This window comes from Halyomorpha halys, unplaced genomic scaffold, assembly GCF_000696795.3.
Source record: "Halyomorpha halys isolate HHAL.00 unplaced genomic scaffold, Hhal_1.1 Scaffold1571.1, whole genome shotgun sequence".
Taxonomy (NCBI): domain Eukaryota; kingdom Metazoa; phylum Arthropoda; class Insecta; order Hemiptera; family Pentatomidae; genus Halyomorpha; species Halyomorpha halys.
In genome coordinates, this window is record NW_027105204.1 from 108176 (window position 1) to 127927 (window position 19752).

At 29.4% G+C, this 19752-nt stretch overlaps 1 protein-coding gene across 1 annotated transcript in view; it reads left to right on the forward strand.

Moving 5' to 3' along the window:
• The window catches only part of LOC106690080 (frizzled-2), a 71859-nt gene that overhangs the window by 11487 nt on the left and 40620 nt on the right, over positions 1 to 19752 (forward strand). The window lies entirely within an intron of this gene.

Below are 19752 nucleotides of genomic sequence, written 5' to 3' on the forward strand. Positions count from 1 at the left end.
TCAGGTCGAAACGTCGGCATAAAATAAATAAATATGGTTTTGTTTATTTATGTTGTTCTTTGCTGACCGCACCCCCCGACAAACTTCTCCAATTATTAAATTAATGGTTACTGAATCAAAATACATTTAAAAAAGAAGATACTTCGTGGGAATAAATAAATAAAAAAGTGAGTCAATGAGACTATTAGTTGAATAGTTTCCTAGCTTCGAGGATATTCATAAAAAATTCAAAATATAATTTACTTTATTTTTGATGATGTGCCTCTAAAGAACTGAACAGATTTATTATATTTAATTTCTGCCTCACGTCTTCAAATGATGACATATATTTGTATAAATATTTTCTCTTCTGTCAGTGAAGAAGATAGGCAAATTAACTAAATTGTAAAGTTCATTCCTAGTACAGAGTCGTTCATTCAAATAACGGATTATATAATTTTAGTTTGCTTCAGAGAAAATGAATGATTTATTTATTATTCTATTATATTATTACTAAGCGGCTCTTTTACATCCTTTATACTCCAGCAAAGATCATAATTCTTTTCTGTTAATTTTCTCTGGCTTGAAATTATTGACTTAAATAAAAAAGATTGAATGGAAAAACAAAATTCATAAATCCCGCCAGGATTTGCGGTAGCTATAATTTTAATTTAGGTAATTAAATTCTCTACAAAAACTAAATCTTTGATATTGATATTGAACTTTTTACCCGTGTTAAAAAATATTTAAGTTGGTTATCTTAGACTTTGGACACAAACCTGACCAAATATAATGTCCATATGGTTTATGACCATTGTTTTATATTTATTGTGGAAAATGACCAGGACAAGGTCTATATGGGCTATATACATTATAAGTAAAATAAGAAAAAATGTCAACATATTCACTTTAGCAAAGTTATTGTTAACAAAATTACTATGGGAACGTCATAAATAGCTTACTTAAATTTTTATTAAAGACTTTGATTTGTCACACGTCTTTGATTGGAGGAAATTTAAATTTTGAAATAGAATAAATACGTTTTGGTGTAGAATTAATTTCTTAAAAAATCAACTCTTTTATTTTAATTTTATTCTATTAACAATTAATAAAAAACTATTCAATTATAAATTAAAAAAACTAAAAACAATATGAAAATAATTACTAGAAATGAATGGTCTAAATGAAAAAAATATATACTACTATATATGTTTTTGCCACTTATACCATTTAATGTATTTCTTTTTTATTATATTTTTTATAATTTTTTTTTTTAAATTTACATAACTCATTTTACATGCACTTTTTTTAATCGGATCTCATGTAAATGTTGTTCCAATTAAGCCCTGAAGTTTGAGTCGGAAAGTAGGAATATTAAATAAAAATAATTTAAAAGGACTGCGTGTTTATTGTTTTTATTTATAAATATATTAGATAATTGATTCAAATGATAAACCCATTCTTGTATTATTTATATTGAATATTATAATAAGAAACAACAATTGAATTTTATAATGATAATAGAAGTAATCCAATAATTAACAAGTAATAAAATAATATACTCGATTGATAAGCAATCTATAGGACTCTTTTCGGGATTCCTGAATTTCAAAATCAAATAATAGAGCATAGTAAGTAAAGAAAAAATGGAAACAGACAACAAATGTATGTATCATTTGTAGCTTTGTAAAATTTTGTAAGCTTTTATTAGTAGGAATAAAAACGTTTTGAAATCTAAAAAGGAATCTTAATCAAAGATCAAATTGATTCATGATTTGTTTCCAGTCCATCACAGATACTGAATAGTTTGCGAAGAGGACCAAAGAACTTGAATAAAACTTTCAAACCCACCCCGCAGTTCTATTCATTATCTAAGAAGGCAAATGGCGACAACTTCTTGACTAACAGCTGAATGGTTAAAAGCGCCCTTTAAGTTGGTAGAACTTGTTCTTCACTTCTTTCCTCTCAAGACCGGTGTTTCTATTTCGCTTCAACTGTTTGCTAACTTACGCCTGAAGTGTTCTTTATAAGAAATATTTGCGAAGAAGAAAATTCAATTTGAGTAAAAATAAGAAATATTTATAATAAAATTACCTTCTGGTCACAAATCAACAAAAATAAAAGTTTGGTTACGACAGAACCAAACCACGTCAAAATATATGGAAATAAAGGTTATTAGGGATTTTTTATTATTATCTTCAAACATTTACACGACTAGTGCATCTCCTGAAGCTTTTAACGAGAGCTGTTCGAAAATAAATTACCTTGTATACTCATATCTTTAAAGAGTTTACAGACCACAAGATAATGGATTGGAAAACCTGTGGCTTGGGAAGGACATTAAAGGAACCATCGAAGCTCATGTGAGGTGATACTGTTTTTGTAGATTTGTGTATCAATAGGATTTTTTGTAGGGAGGTGTGTTGGTAATATAACTTACCTAACTTTTATAAGTAATGATACCTAACTTTTAAAGGAAGATGAGGCAGGTAGAAAGATTAATGTGTTTGGTTAATAACCATTAAATTATTCCTTATTAAGAGGCATTCCAGTAGTAAAACCCAATGAGATTTCGTAATACATTCTAAAACAGTGTTACTACTCTGGAATACCCCAAGTGTGATACACGTACCTTCAGGGGTACTCCAGAATGATTATAAGTATAGATAAACAGTATTGTGTTTGTAGTTTTATTAATTAAAATTAAAATCTGTACCACGACAACCCATGAAGGGTCACAGCAAGTACTGAACAGTACTTTGTAAGGAAGTACTGTTACTAGACCAGCGGCTGTGCAAGGAGGTGATTTGGTCAGAATCACGCTCGACCGCAGGAATTTTACCCAAGTAAGGGTACCCAATTTAAGGCTACAAAAACCGACAGGAGTTAACTCAGCTACAGTGTAACAGAAAACAATTTTCTGCCCAGCCCAGCCGGATTCGAACTCATTCGTTGGAGTTAGTAGCCACGCGCCTTATCCTGGGGCTCCCCGTGTAGTTTTATGGGTACGCGTCATCATGGCATCTCCGAACTCTGCGAATCTACGTATGTGGATTGCTTGTTAAAGTCTGATGCTTCTAAACCAAATAGTAGCAATCAACCAACAGAAAATAATAACAATTTATAATATATTTTTTCTATACATTTTATTACGAACGAATTATCTTTTTCGTTAAAAATGAAAAACAAAATGAGTTTTGATTGTTATTAATAATTATTATGACTTATAAACTATAAGCGTTTTTTTTTAAGAGGAGTATTTAGTGTTACAAATGAAAAGAAGATGGATGTCTAAAGTTTGGGAAAAACTGTTTCAAAATAATAACTGAGACAGTAAACGTTGGAAGTACTTTAAAACGCTCACCAATATAAACACCTTGATGTCAAAATAACTTGAAAATGGGAAAGATATGTCCGTGACGAAGTTCAAATATTATAAAAATAAAATAATGAATAAAATAAATGAAAAAAATTTACAAAGTTTCGAATGATTGCATAGAAATTACAGAACTGGAATAATTCATAATTTTTTTTTAATTAAAAATATTGAACTTATTTTCATTTACTTTATAATTTAGTTTTATATATTTATTTATTGAAATAAAGATGATATAACTTAAAATAACTAACAGAAATCGTAATAAATAAAATAGTAGGAAGGAAAAGAAGCTGACGACCCAGGTGAAGACTAAGATTATTCCTCCTCCAAAGATATACTCTCCTTTGTCGGTAGATAAGAATCGGGACGTTTTGGCTAAAAAGCGGACTCGCAGAGCCTTCTACACTTCCTCTTAGCCCTTTACTTCCACCTGGGTCAACATATAGATGGCTCTTCCTTTTTCTCTCATCTCCAATTTTTGTTCTTTAAGGGTTCCGATGATATGTCAAAATAAATAAAAAATAGAAAAATAAATGATAGTGAACGGCTCAAGTCAATAAACAAAATTTAAATTCGAATTGAAAGATTTACTTTGTCATTAATAAAATCATATACAAAAGACCCGAAACCACACCTATGTAACCGATCTAGCCAGAACCAGATATCATTCCTTCCATTATATATTTTCTAAACTCCCTAACCACCCAAACCCACTAGTTTCTAACCTTGCATCATATTCCATTCCCGACAATCCTCCGAGGCGCCTAAAAAGAAGATAGCCACGAAATCTGCAAGTGTAAAAACGTCATTAGAGTGCTACCAATGGGTAGTTATCTACACGCCTGGTTCACTCCATTATAACTGAGAACAAATTCACAGAATGTAATATAATGTACAGTTGTAGATTTTAATAAATACATTAAAAAAAAATTGAAAGATAGAGTTACAAATAATTTTATAGCAACGAGTTTGAAGATATAACAAGATAAGTAAAACAGGATTCTTTAAAATAACTGTTTATACAAAGCATTTTCTATTTATATATTCAAACATAGGGTTGTACCGATGCAGACCTAGTAATTATCCAACCCAGGTTATGCTGATGGGAGGTGATTAAAGGCAGGGATCCAACAGGGCAGTTTACACAGTCCCCTTTTGTTCTAACTGCTGTCTCAACTGGCCACCGATGCGAGAAACCACCGTTTCCGGCCTCCTGCGGTGTACAGGAAAAAACTAGGGTCTTCCTTATGGACCGTTTCCTGAATTCTTTTGAGACCCCCAATTTAGCTTCTCGTTGAAATAATTTCACGTGAGAAATCATTCTTCTTGTGAAAAAGAGAAGTGTTTCTTTCATTACTTGGATCATATTTAATATTTCTTTAGAATCAGTTCATTCTATAGATATGAATCCATCTTAACCACTAATATCTGGAGCCTGTTTCATAATGGAAGCTAATAGCAATAGTCCATTAATACTAATAGACGAACTTCCAGGTACAAGAATTAACACTTTTTGTTTCATGATAGGGACAAACATTAGTGATCTAATAGGAGTTAAGCCAATCGTATACAATAAGTCAGTATTGTGCTAGTCATTGAAATTGTACCAAGTACAAACAATTAGACTAATTGTAATAGTAATTTAATTGTAATTTACTATGAAAAATAAAATGAAATAATATTCTTTAATTAACACCCGAGTTCAAAATTATTGATCTACAAGTTATCTATGAACAAGTAATTACAGGATAACTTAGAATATGTAGGCGCGGTACAAACAAGATAAAATGATCATCTGTTTCTAAGGATCATTTCACTCTTATCGTGCTAGGCCAAATAGAACGTGAAGCGAACTTGAGTATGAAAACATAGTTTGAAACAGATAATATTCCATCCAGCGGGGGAGATTGAACCCTAGATTGATCTGCGTCACCACTGTCCCCCCTCAGACGCCATATGCGTGGGGGAATCGCCCATTGAGTGGACTAACGAATTTGTCACTCCCCTACAAGACAAATCATTACGACCAACAAAACGATAATAGGTCTTCCTCTGCAAGGTCATCCAGCCCTAGGCGAATTATTTAGAATGGTAGCGGATAATAAATAATAAAAATACAATATATAAAAAAGTAATAAAATGTATTGAAAATAAGTTAAATATCATTATTAAACTAATATTTTAATTGCTGATTAATGATTAATTAATTTTAATGAATCCTAATGCATTAGGCAAAAATGGATGAAGTTTGTGTAAGTATTATTTAGCCATACGGCTAAGCATAATTATTTAGTTTTATTATATAAAAAGATAAAATATTCCGGGCGGTTTTCAGAATGATATACAAACAATAGAAAAAAATATTTATTAGACAATAATACTTCCACACACGATGCACGTTTTCTTTAGTGCTTAAGTCATTGCGATGGCAAAAAACTAAATCTTCTATTTTTCAATTCTATACCATGAACTAAACTTCGAGTTTTATTATAGAGCAAAATAAGTAATTTTTTTTTAATACTTTTGAATTTAAGAAGTTTGTGTACTCCATTTTGTAGTCTTAGTTCCTTAAAGCATTAAGTGTCGAAGTATGATATTTGTCGATCAGTCACTGATTTTAATGTTCCTTCTTTTTTCTTTCTTTTGAAATGTAACCATAATCCTCATCAACAAGCTACAAGTGATTCACTAGTAGATTGCTAGTGATTGGAAAATTATATACTTGAAATTAATTAAAATAAATAATTATAAGAAATTAACATAAGTTTAATTCTACTGACAATAGTTTTTAGAAAAAGGGGCCTACCTAATCAATATATTTTATTTTATTTCTCTATTACAAACAAGGGAGATATTACTGGCAATCATATTCAAAATGACATTGATACCAATATTGTAGAGCAGATTAACACTTCCCAGTGGAATCTCTAATCATTAAAAAAAAATGATTTACGCTCTTTAAAATAAAATGCAAATATATTTTACATTGAGAACTCCGCCATTATTACCCCTAGACTATACCCCCAGACAATCAGTAGTTAACGTGATATGAAAAATATTTACGATTGATGAAATTATGTTCAACACAGCTTGTTTCGTTAAATGTGCCTGTTATATCGTTTTTAAATGAATAGAAACAAAAATGAAAAAAAAAAAAGAAAATGTCGTCAAATTATATAATTACTTCTTATTAAAATAAAATTTTAATAGCTCATTAACCTGAGACTAGGTTGCAGATACAAATTGAAGAAATAGGTATTATATTTCCAATTATTAAATGACCATCATAGAATCAGAAACGTGATTTAAATTACTTAATCTAGTCGTACAAAATGCAATCAGTACAACATTTATTACTATTTTATACAAGGATATATTATTTTATTTATATTTAGTTTTTATTTTATTTTTAGAAGATTTTTTTTAAATCCATGTAATCGTGCTTATTTGTATTCATTGGCAAAGGAATTGAATCAAACAAACCTTCATTGTTGGATTATTCAATATCTATAGTGTGTATAAAAAATGTAGCACTTTTAAATTATTTTATGAAGATCAATAAATATTTTAACTATCAATCAACCCAATAGATATTTGAAATTCAATTTTTTTTCCCCATTTTCTTCATTAATGTACAATATTTATATAGCTTCAAACACATTTTATATTCGTGTAATGAATTTTATTTGGGCAAAACATTGATATTCCGCAGCTTTCTTAACAGAGATATTACTTAAAAAACTTTGATAGAATATAAATCGTACCGATAAATTTTATACTTTATAACCACCAGGTTTGACAACTACAACACCCAGAACCAACGACTTAACAACCAGTTTTTTATCTGAGTCCACTTAAGAGAAGGGTGGCAACGCTTTCCTCCCACATCTTAATCGATTCAAGGAATTCTCTTATCATGGATTTCTAAAACCCATTTCCTTAAATAATCTGTGTTGGAGACGACACTCCATAAAAATGTCACGAGCAAGAAAAACAATCGTTCAAAAATGTATGGATATTTAAAAAAAATATTATTATACAAAGCGTTGTTATGTAACCAGGTTTCAATAATAATACGAAAAGGAATGAATCACTCCATTTTTTCGATATAAATTTAATAAAATAATTTTGATAGCATTCCTACATGAACCAAACCCATTCTCACATTTTTAATATATTAACAGTTTTGGTACTACTTTTTTTTTTGTACTTACAAAAAAGTAACAGTATGAAGTACTAATTTTCGTACTAGATTATCACGAGAAAAAGAATTACTTATAAAAAAAAAAGAAGTAAAATCGCATGTTAATCAGTGTTCTAATTAAAAAAAATGGTTTTGGAAAGCAACGCGTCAATTGAATTTTTTTTTCTTATTATAAATCAAAATCTGTACCGCTACTACCCATGAAGGGTTAGGGTTCAGTACTTTGTAAGGAAGTACTGTTACTAGACCAACGGTTGTGCAAGGAGGTGAAATAGAACCACGCAAATTGTTCTTATAGTCCTTTAAATTTTCTTGTAAAATTGGATAATTAATGATATGTTGAAAGACTATCTACGTCTACATCGAAAACTAGGGAACTAAAGGCGGAAAGGAAAGCTCATAATAAAGGCGGAAAATATTTTTAAAATATACATTCCTTCTTTTTGAAGGGTTTAAGTAATTTTATTAGATAACAATTCCAAGAAACTTGGTAAAACCGTATGATACACCATTTAATTTTCCTTCTTATTTTATTTTTCACTACCTGAGACCACGTATCGAACTTTCCATTATCCGTTTCTTCAGCTATTATTTCATATTAGCTCCTTTCAATACTCATCTTTACCACCCTCTGCGTTATTTCTATTTCGACTCTTCCAAAAATTTGATCATTAATAAAAACCGTGATAGAGGATGGTGGACCATTTTCAGCAAACTAGTCACTTCAATGACATATATCTAGTACTTTTTACAATCGATGGGTGTGCCTTACTGGGCTCTGTTTCATAATAAAGTACAAACTAATACTATTAGGCTTGTCGATTTAACTTAATACTATTACACAGGCTTGTACAATAGTAACTTGTACTTTAGTACTTTTTAACTCCTGTAATATCACATAGCAATCCCTATTATGAAAAAATAAGTACTAGTGTAATAAACAAGTTGTTTCTAGACTTGTATTTTGAACCAATACTATTAGCTTTCATTATGAAACAGGGCCCAGAAGTCTTTCTATCCTAGTATCCTTCAAAAAGAGCAAATATAAATAAAGTTTCTACTGGATTATACAGTTGTGAATCCAAGGAGTGCGGATCAATCCTGGTCTCATTCCAATAGATAATATATTTATTTGATGAATTGAAATCAAAAGTGAATCAAGTCAAATTTGGAGTTTTGAGATATTTTAAACTTCAGGTAAAGTACTATAAAGTTTTTACTAAGGAATAACAGTTTTTTTATTATAACTCGTTAGTATATTCAACAATTTAAAAGCGTTTGACTTTATAATCTCACAAGTAATTAATTAAATTCTTATTATTTATGTATTTATTTTTTTTTATAAAAATAAATTTTTATGAGACCGGAATAAATTAAACTAACTTTGCTCTCAACGGCTCATTTCTTAATCGAAAACAAGGCATTGATAATAGATAAAACTGCTTCTAACCGAATTTCTCATTCCATTGCGTACAAAGGAAGACCTCTGGCTTACTTTATATTCCATAGAAATAAAATAGAAAGACAGACGGTCAAAAATGGTTAGAGTTAAAGAAAAATGTGCAACATCAATCATATAAAAATGGCAATAAAGCAGTATAGATGAAATAAAAATGCAAACGTATGGACCATTAAAAGAAGAGAGCATTGAAGTTATTTATGTAACTGTCCATTATATCCATATCTGAAAGGGACATTCATATTAGGGACACAAAGGGCCTTGGTAAGGTTCTTCCTTTTGCACAGATGAGGGGAATATTCCCCACCGCCTGCTACACCTTCTTCATCCAGTCCTAATTGAACCTCAAGTGGGCATAAATATTGACTTTGAAAGAACTTCAAAGATCACTCGGTAGAGGAAGGAGATACTCGCCAATTTATTTATACACTCATTCTTGTTTATTTTTCTCTTCTGAAAAACAGATAAGTCTGAAGCCTCTTCAGAAAAGTATTCCAAATACGCCATACCTTCTCTTTAACATTCTGAAAAATCTTTAAAGGAGTTGATGGAAAGATTATTTAGCCAGGAAGAAGGGAAGCGAATCAATACAGATTGTATATTATTTGTTTTACTGTTTGTTGAACTAAGACAAAAATAAATCAAACATATATAAATGGAAGAAGCAACGATTTTGTAAACAAGAGACTATATCGAAATAGTTCATAATAGTGAAATTAATTGATTAGAGAAGATGGTCGGGGGGAGGGGGGGTGCGGTCGGCAAAGAACAACATAAATAAACAAAAACTATTTATTTATGCCGACGTTTCGACCTGAGCTAACAAAAAGATAACACCAACATTTAGAGAAACTATCATGGAAATAGTCTAATCAATCGAAAATCTAATCATAGAATCAGATGATAATCAATCAATTATTCAATTATCAATTTTTTATTATGTATGATTCAGTTCAATATTTTGTATAGTTCCAAATTTCTTTGTATTTCTTTTCAATTTTATGTTTCTCTAAATGTTGGTGTTATCTCTTTTGTTCTATAGTCCTGATGAAGACCTGAAACTCAGGTCGAATCGTCGGCATGAATAAATATTTTTTTGTTTATTTATGTTGTTCTTTGCTGACCGCACCCCCAGACCATCTTCTCTAATCAGTAATCTACGGTCATCTATCTACAACACATAGTGAAATTAAATCAGATAAATGAAATCCTCTTAAGTTATTTAACGTAAATATTTTGTAATACTAAAAACAAAACAAATCCACTGCAGAATAGAAGAGATTTAAGGGTGTTTACAATGAATAATAAATTATTAGGCTTAATAATGAAAAAATCCCAAAATGAGGTAACACGGGGAGATATCTCCTTCCCGAAATAAATCAGAAAATATGATTTGTGATGATGAACGGAATTTTTTATTTTAGGAAATACATAATATTACTTTTTTTATTTTTAGTTGTATTAGCCTTCTTCTTATTAAATCTCCCACCTGCTCCAAAAAATCTGAGCACGACCCTGAACGAATCCTCTCATGTAATGTTATTTTGCAGAGCTGACTGGTTAAAGCACGGGAGGCAGGTCGATACTTAGGGGAAGGTTAAGATAGACATTGCCAATTTACTTTTTGGTGGAAGTTTTTGTACGTACCGGTATCTAACGTCCGGTTTCGGAAAAGTTTTCATTACTAATATTATTTTATATCGTAGTCATTAAACATAAGTTTTATTGGACACTTCAAAGTCACTTTAATAAACATTCTTAATTTAAAGAAAGTGAATTGTGTCGACTCTAAAGAGATATATCAACATAAAACATTTCAAGGAAGATCCAATATGATAACGCCCGGAGGTCTTAAAAATATACAAAAATAGCAGAAAATAACTATTTATTCCAGAAGGAAGACCTTCATTCTATCTTCTGGATTAAGCCCTGATAAACCCCTGCCAAATGAGGTAAAACGTCGGTTATTTTAATAAATAAAGTTTTATAAATAAAGTTAAAATAGAGTTTTATGAACCATTTTTAACCATCTGCCTAACAAACAATCATCACATATGGACAAATCTTAATCATCCAAAACAACTTAACAATAATCTAATAGTTCATATCCTGAAGAGAATTAAATTTGTTAATTTATCAACTCCTTATACCGGACATTCTTTCTATTAAAAAATAAAACTTAAAAATTTACACAAAACAAGTTATTTCAGAAAAATGTTAGTTGTACTGTAGTAGTAGTCAGTTGTACTGTAGTAGTAGTCAGGTGTATTGAGTGACGTGCCCAAAAATATAAAGCTGATCACTTTAATACATTTACATTAAAGGAACATAGCAGATGTTTATTTCCTAACAATATTTGAATTGTATTGGAAATTAATGGGGTAGTCTTACGTTCAAACGTTTTTATAACTTTTCAAAAACAACGCTATTATTAATCTTGGTAAAGTTTACAATAAGCTGTTTATCTTCGATATATACAATGTAAAACATAATTAGATACAACCAGTTTCATTATGAAGCTGGTAAAGAAGGTCATTGTATGATATACTATATTCATTCCAAAACATATTAATTACATTTTTTTTATTCAGTAAATACATAAACATTAAAATGGCTGGTAAAGAAGGTCATTGTATGATATTTATATGCTAGCCATTTTAATGTTTATTTATTTACACAAAAAATTTATATTTTACAAACATTGCTATATTCATTCCAAAACATACTAATTACATTTTTTTTATTCAGAGAAAAGTTTTGAGTGAATTCAAAAAATTTAAATCTCCTGGCAGATTTAAAAACCATAAATGTCCTTTGAAAACTCAAAAATCAAAGCACAATTTTTATTCTTAATATCTGTAAGCAGATAATAAATATATCAAACTTCGAAATTCATTCAAAACTTTACTTAATATAAAAAACGTAGATAGGTAGTACTAGAATGATTTTATAAGTACATTGGTTACTATGGTGATTCAACGATGCTCAATCATGTAAAATGTGCCACTTTATTGCATAATTTGAACATTTAAGAAAACAAAACGCAAACAGGCAATGGAAAAACCTCTTGTGGTTCAAACTAGATTATAATTAGAAATAAACTTAAAAGATTAACTACAATTTTTCTTTTTTAATGATCAAATCAAAAATATTAAGATACAAAGCAAAATTACATTAACTGAAAAATTTTAAAGGGAAATGTAGATGCTAATAACTGTTACTTCATTAGTAATTACAGGTTTGGGGCATTCATAATTTCAAAACTTCATAGCACATCCATTTTTTTAACATATAAAGTATACTTATATCGCAAAGTTAGTAATACTCAAAAAAATGGATTACCTTTCAAATGGATTCGGCAGTGCATATTTAAATGTATTATCGAACTTTATTTGTAAAATCTACAAACATGTATTGTAGTTAACGTGGTCAAATATTCTATGCCCTAAAGCGGAAAACCCAGTTTTCTTTTGGAAGTTGCTGGCCTTTCTAAATTAATTTTGTAAAAAATAAAAAAAAAATATGGGAGTTGGTAGCCCATTGGTAAGGCACTGTGCTACTAACTCTAAGGCTCTTGAATCCAGCTGGGGTAGATAATTGTTTTCTGTTTCACTGTACCCGTGAGTCAGCCCTGTGTGCTCGGGAGCGTTCCGGGGTCCACCCAGCCTCATAAAATGGCTACCCTTAATGGAGTAAAAGTATGGTGGTATAGCGTTATTCAGACCAAATCACCTACTTGCACAACTGTTGGTCTAGTAACTACTTCCTTATAAAATACTGCACCTTAACCCTTCATGTGTTGTAAAAGTACAGATTTAACTAATACATTTTATTTTTTTTTTTATGTTTCGCATTACCATTTGCGCTGATTTGTCTCAGCTATTTTGGAAAATTTAATAAAAACCCTGGCAACTTAAGCCAAGATTAATGTTCGTCGTAATTATTTATCTTAAAATTAAATTAAATAAAAATACTTCTTGTAAATTAATAAAAACAATGAATTAAAAAATTGAAGTTTTCGTTACACGTGAAACACATCGCCTAAAAGTAGGACGCCTGGTAAGGTTAATTATAGTATTACAATAGCCACACAATAAAAAATAATACGATCATATCTTCAATCTAAATGTTCAGAAGCCTCAACAACAAATAAGAAATTCTTATAATCAAAGATTCGGAAGAATCTATCAGAGACGAAATAATTACTAGAATGAAATATATAAACTACAAATCATCTAGGTGATGATAAAAAAATAACGGAATAAAAAAATTATCAATAATACCCAAGCCAAACTGCATATTTGTTTCTATTCAGCTCAAATGGTATACATTTAAAGACATCAAGATTATTCCAAACATGTCAGGATCTACAATTTATACCCAATAATTTGGGACCAAAAGAACAGCCTCAGGTCCTACGGTTACAACGTTAATATCACTTTGGCATTTTCTTGGTTATTTTGCAATTGATTTTTTTTTTTTATTAAATAAGTATAAATATTTTATAGATCTATTAATTAATTTTAATTGACCAATTTTAAAGTACATAGAAAATAAATAGAGGACCTGCTAGCTGAGCGCGTTAGGGTGAGGGTCAAAGAGTGCTTGGTTCAGAAGGTTGTGGATTAGATTCCCACCTGGGTCAGTCAATATTTATTTGGAGATGGTCCCGAAAAATGAATCTTGACATTCTCACTGTGTGGCTGTATAGGTCCTCATAGGAGGACTTAAGTAAAAATAAATTGATTAATGACGAATATATTAAAATTTATTAATGATTAAATCAAAATTTTCTAATTTAACAAATATCATTTCATCGATAAAATGTTTAAAAGTATTTCTTTATAAGAATAAATAGTATTAAAATAAATAAATAAAATAAACTCAAGTCACAGGAACAGAATGATATTCCTACCACCACTATTGTTACCACTATAAAAATGTCAAACTGAAGACTCCTTCTAAATAATATTATGAGCAATTTGGGCTCAACTTGAATAGCAGAACTACTCATACAGAATGTCGAATCATTCAGATGGAGAAAAAAGTAACTGCCACTGCAGAATGAGTCTGAAAAAAAAGAAGAGGAGTTATTTTCACTGGGTTGAAGAGGGAGCACTCGGTATTATTAGATCTAGTCCTATTTACATAGTGGTCGGGGCCTGATGACGGTGCAGGTACCCCACGAAAGGTCCCTGTTTACCCCTCACAGCTGGTAATTACAATCACAATGCAACATTTGGTTTCCTCAACACTCCCCCGTGGCACTTGAGATATCTTCGAATCACTACGTCGTTCAGAGCAGACCACCCAAGTCGAACCATTAGAATATCTCATAATAAATGCATATCGACCTCAAGATTTTTCTAAATAAAATATTTCCTTGAATTTTAATTTTTAAAGTTATGGATAATTAGATTAATTATTTTATATATGCTTGTTTAAGAGTGGTTTAGTTTATTCTTAATTTTTAAAAAATTTGATCCTTTTTTTCTCTCATTATCACCATTATTCTGATATTTTAAGCAAATTAAATATGTAATTATTATATACAAAAAAGATGATAAATAAATAAATGTTCAAATCCTTAAATTGTACAAATGTATATATGGAATAAATATACACCAATAAAAGTATAAATAGATGAGTAAATATGTTAAAAAATAAAATAAAAAAGGGGGGTATATGTATGTTTAAGAAACACATACAACAAGAATAAATTAATTATGGATTTTAAATATATTAAAAAATGTTTGTGTAATAAGCAGAATAATTAGTAATGAAAGTTAATTAAATTATATTAAAAATGTAAATTAATGATTAAAAAAATTATTGTTATATGATAAGGTGATAACTGAGTCCTAACCTGTTGAAGGTAGGTTCTGCTTTTAAGATGCAAATGTAAATGAAGGAAGGAAGAAAAGTGTTTTGTAAAAGTTTTAAATCTAAGAAAAATTTTTTTTAGAAAAGGTTATGTAAGTAAGAAATCTATTTTAAAAAACTAAATTTTATAATGGTATTATGATATTATTTAATGATTAATTTCTTTTAAAGATGTGGACAAAGGCAATTAGCTTGCATTTTTAAGATTTGAAATAGGAAATGAAATCAATATTGAAGGTAGGGCCAAAGAAATCAGTGTGTAGTTGAAGGAAATAATGTAATTGTTATATAAAAATAAAAAAACTTTTTGTAGGTGGTATCCTTGAGAATGACCTGAGGGTCGAAACGTTGGAAAAATTTTAAAGAATAAAGGTTGAGAGAAAAAAAGGATCAAATTTGTTTTAAGTTATGGATAATCTTAAACTCTATTTTATCAGTATTATTAAAACTTTAGGTAAGTATATATTTTATTTATTTATTCTACATCCCACTCTAAGCCTGTTAAGTTACAATTATCAAACTCTAGTGAAAATGTTGTATTTCTTAGATAACCAAATACATGTCTTATGCCATAATTATCATCCTGAACGATCTTCCATTGTTGAACCCATCTTTAAGTTTTGCCTCAGAGCAGAAAACATGTTGCACTCCTGAAGAACGTGTTTTATTATTCTCGGAGTAGTTGTGAAAGACGAAATTAAAAAAAACAAAAAATATAAATACTGAACACGGTTCTAATCATTAATTTTGTTTCTCGATTAATTGAGCGTGCTCTTTTTTGTCATTTACTATTCACTTTTTTATATTTTTATTAAGTTGAATCATGTTTTGAGACGTTTAAGACCTGAGTGAACCAACAGTAATTTAAGATAAACCGTTTAGATTTTAATATATTTTTTGTTAAAACCTTCTGATATTATTTTATTAGTGCTTTAGACCAATTTTAAAAGTGAAGCTGCACTTTACATGCATTACTTTACACACTGGATATCATTCATAATGTCTTCGGATATAATGAAGTATCGGCTATAGTAACGAATATCTCCAATCCCGTGATTTTCAAAGCTTTATTTTATCGGATGCACAGCAACCATGGTCATAAGGACAGGTCCTGACTCATTTTGAGGAATCATCGAATAACTACGATCGATTTTATTGCCAGTGTTCTAGGAAATCATAAGAAAGCCAAGCAAACAAGAACCTTTTCACGTTTCATAGTTGCGTTCTTCTTGATAGAGGTCATCATGGGTAAGTAATTCCACCGTATCATCGATTTGGATAAATAGAGCCTTGATTTAAGTGTATTCTCCTTGTCATTTGGAAGGCATTATAAACAATATCCAGAGTAATATGTAATGATAAGTAACTTTAACGTGGCGGTAACAGAGTGACTAATTCACTACCAACATGAGATCGAAGACATATTGGCCAATCAGTTACTGTCAGTAGTTCCAGGAAGGTTTCGAAATCAATAAAATTCTTTATGTAACCTAAAGATGGCCATACAGTGCTCTAACACTTCAAACTAAATTTTCACAAAAATGTGAGATCCAAAACGTAAATCCACTTTAGTTCTCAACACCTCTTGCACAAAAAGATTAAAAAAATAGTTTCAGGTATGGTTTTAGCGGAGAGTATCTCGATAAATTATTTCCTGAAATACCTAAGTAATTCTTCGTTTAAATAAGTAAATGAAAATTAAAAAAAAATTAATTCTTATGCTATGATAGTAAGCAAAAAAATACACTAAATATTATGGGTTATTTAGCTGACTAAAATTTAACATTTTTTTTTTTTTGGTGGGGGGAGGAGAGAGAGAAAGTGAATGAACATAAATAACTACAGTCCAGTGACTGCTTAAGAGACCTGGTTCCACTGATGATATATGGCCGTCTACAGTAACTATTAGGGTACTACCCTCTTGGAAAATTAGTATTCGTTTTAACATGCTTCATTTTCATTAAAAGTATATGTGAAATGAGAAATGTAAAGGAAAAATATTGATTTTTCCCAGAGAAGATGTAAAAAGTTAACAATATAAACATTTTGTCAACTTTACCTATAGAAAATTAACAAGAGAAATTTGTTTTTCAAACATTAGACATACCAATAATGTATTCAGGAATCTCCATTTTAGTTTTTATATCTACCAAGATAATAGTTTATTTTAAAAAACTGCGTAATTTTAACGTAGCTGAACATGTTTTTATTGATATGGAAACAAAGTATTGAATGAATGAACAGATAACTAAATTTAAAAGAGAAGAAATAATCCAAAAAACTAAATTGTCAACTTAAATTACAACTTCAAAGTTCTCAACAATAATACTAAGAAAATCATAAACTATGCCAGCAGGCAGGTGATTTTAAACCAAACTCAACCATATATCAGATTCCCGAGTTTTAATACGTTATGTCAATTTTTCCAAACTTAAAGGAGAATATTTTGAACAAGTGTTTTTGTTATTTCTGTATTAAAATACTGTTATTAAAATCATTTTATTCTTCTAGTCTAGTAATGATTTGTAGTATTAGTAAAGATTAATAATTATTTATTATCGTGTACATATAACACGGTATTTTATAAAAGCATGTCATCCTTGGACTATTAATTACAATCTATTTACCTCAGTTATAGACTAGAGACATAAAGAAGGGTAAGTAAAATAACAAACTAAGTGCGAGTACAAGATATGACAAACAAAAAATTAAAAAAGAAAAGAATAATCTTAAGTTACAAAAGAATAGTAATTTTGTATAAGTTTCAATTATAAAAAGATGATAAAATAATACAATTCAAAATACAACTAACTAAAAATACAATATGTACAATATGTTTTGTACTTTCTTATTTAAAAACATTCTTAGAAACATAGACGATATAAAATAAAATCGGATAAGTTGCAGATAATCAATGTACTTGGTAATAGAAAAAGAAAATATAATAAAACTGAAAATTTCTTGACGAACCAAAAGTAAATTAAAACATATTGGAAAATACTGTAAAATTAAAGTTTAATTACTAAGGATCAAATAAAAGAAAACAATAATACTTCGAAATAGATATAAAAATGAGTCCATGAGACTATTAGTTGGATAGTAGATTAATAAAATATATGAAAACATAATTCACTTAACTTTTATAGTCTGAGCCCGAAAATTGAGTTATTTTGCTGTCTCTAGCGGCAAATATTAATATTTTATTTACAGATAGTTGTACAAATACTTTTTCATAGTGAAATGAAAGGTTAAGACCTATTATGGTAAATTGTAGTCATCAATACCTATACTACGTAACGCCTGAGTTTTATATTTCAGAGTTATACGACACTGTATCACAATACTTAAGGTTACCATAGAGCAGTTTTAACAGATATTGACCTATGGATAAAGTGTACTAATTGTTATTTTTTAAGAGTATCTTGGGTTATGATTCGTCAAGGAGATGCTCATCAGTATCCGTGGATAAGCAAATACAGTTAAATAAAAATACATAACAAAACTAACATGTCCAAAAACCGGGCATGATATCCTTACCTCCTAAATACTGCCATAAAAAAGTAACAAAGACAATTTTACTACATATATTTCTTTAGTAAAAAAAAGCGAAGTGATGTCGTAGCATCGGTTTTTTAAACCAGACTCAGATAACATAAAATTGTTTTCGTTTACTATCCACTCTGTACAAGGACAGTAATAAAGATCCGGAAATTGAAGAAATAGTGTTAAAGCTGTAAACAAGTAGATAAAAACAAGTTGAAAACGAAAATCTATCCACATTTATGTTCTTCATGTGACACCATTATTAATTAAATCGAAGGATTTATATATGTAAAGAATTAATATGGTTATATACAAAGAATTAAATTTATAATTCTCGGGGGAACTACCCAACCCGTGGCCAAATCTTTACCAGTCCGTTAAATTTTTTAGTTCCCAAAATTTTAAATTTGGTTAGAGGGACTTAAATCAAAGGTGACCCAGAACGGACAATTATGATTCAAGTCAGTGATGATTTATACTGTTAGGTATGTTAGCTTCAAGTCAGTGATGATTTATACTGCTAGGTATGGTACCTTTAAGTCAGTGATGATTTATACTGCTAGGTATGGTACCTTTAAGTCAGTGATGACATATACTGTCAGGTATGTTACATTTAAGTCACAAACTTGAATTATTTTTTCAATTCCACGAACATTTTAAATACTTTTATGTTTAGTCTTTTTTCTAACATAAATTTTTTTTTATTTCAAAACAAATATGAAGGATAATGGGGAAAAACTGTAGAAGAGATAGTTACCCAATTAAATACAGAAACCTATTCTCTCACAGGATTTTAAATCAGTTTATTTGCAATACTAAGAACACTGTTAATATAATTAATGAATACCTCTATAGAAATATTATAACCCCAATGATGGCTCAAATTTATAAAAAAATACTGGACTATGATCGTTTTTCTCCAAAGCCCACTCCATTTATTTGTATGGTAATTTATGATATTGCTTTAAATTTGGTAAAGATAATGACCAGAACTACTACACTTTTTATTAATTTAAATTAATTTGTTCAAATTGTTTCAACACAAAAATAATTTCATATTACTCCATTATTTTCTAATATGCATGCGGGAAAGTATTTTTGCTTGACACATTTTATTCTCAAGCGACAGAGCAAATTACAACAAAAAGTTACAATCTCAAGAAGATATTATAACACTAAAAATAATAAGGAGTAAACTTCACCACCTCATTCCTTCTCCTAACCCTATATTTAGGATAATTTTTATACTAAATAATTCAACAACACTATCCAAATTATAGTCTCAAAACATTTATTTCATTCACA